Here is a 1,222-nt window from a genome sequence, read left to right as displayed (position 1 = left end):
TCAGACTAAAAATGTTTTAATTTTTAAAATATAGATTTGACCCTAAAAAACTCTGAAGTAGTTTTTTGTTATAGTAGACACCCATGTATCTGAAGAGAATGAATCACTGGGGGAAGGCATGCAAATTTATTCAGGCAAAGGATTTTTACGGTGACTGATACCATTGGAGAAAGAGGAGACTGTCCCTATTTTTGGATGACCACGTTTTTCATGTAAAAATAGATTGAATTGATTTCAATTATCAAGGCTTAAATGATGGAGGATATTGAACGAGAGACTGCAGCCAAAGGGAAATGACAGTTGGGAATGACAAGAGTATGGATGATGGGGAGGTGTTGATGTGGTGATGGGAGGTCAGGTAAGAAGAGTGTGGGTGACAATGGGGTATTTTAACAGTGTTGGGTATTAAAGGGGTGTGGATGACAATAGGGTGTTTGGATGGTGTTGGGAGTAAGAGGGCTATGGGGACAGAAAGGGTTCATGCAAAGATGGGAAGTGGGGGTGTGGAGGCATTCAAACAGTGATGGGAGGTTGCGTTAAGAGAGCTGTGGGTGACAAGGGGTGTTTCGGGTAAAAGGGCTGCAGGTAAAAGGGAGGGGTTCAGGCAGGGTTGGAGGTAAACTGGTGATGGAGAGGTGTTCACACAGTTGGGGGGGTAGGGTGTAGGAAGGGTGTGGGTGATGAGGAGGTGTTCATGCAGTATTGGGGATGTGGATGAGAAGGGGGTGTTCGAGCAGTGCTGGGTTAAGAAGGGTGCGATTGACATAGGGATGCCTAGGAGGACAGCAGAAATAATGCCTAGGAGGACAAGGGGTATTTGGGTGGTGTTAGGGTGAGATGACGGGGGATGTTCGGGGACTGCGGGATAAGAGGTTTGGGTGAAAAGGAGTGTTTGGGCGCTGGGGAACGAGGATGTGGGTGACTAGGGGGCGCTTGGGTGGTTTTGGAGAGAGGTTGTGGTGACAAGTAGGGTGTTCGGTGGTGCGGATGACAAGGGGCTGTTCGGGCGCTGGGGATGTCTGTGGCGTGTTTGAGTGGTGTTAGGGCGAGGGGGTGAGTGACTAGGGAATACGGGGGCTGCCAGGAGCGACACTCAAGTAACGCCGCGTCAGCCACTCTGACTTGTGGCCGGTGTTACAAGCGGATTCTTATACGTCACGCGAGGAGTGACGCCCCGAGAGCGCCCCTGTGACCTCACCAGGCTGTCTCGCCCTCTGTCACT

Source organism: Pelodiscus sinensis, chromosome 3, assembly GCF_049634645.1.
Source record: "Pelodiscus sinensis isolate JC-2024 chromosome 3, ASM4963464v1, whole genome shotgun sequence".
Classification (NCBI taxonomy): domain Eukaryota; kingdom Metazoa; phylum Chordata; order Testudines; family Trionychidae; genus Pelodiscus; species Pelodiscus sinensis.
This window is presented reverse-complemented; position numbering follows the sequence as displayed.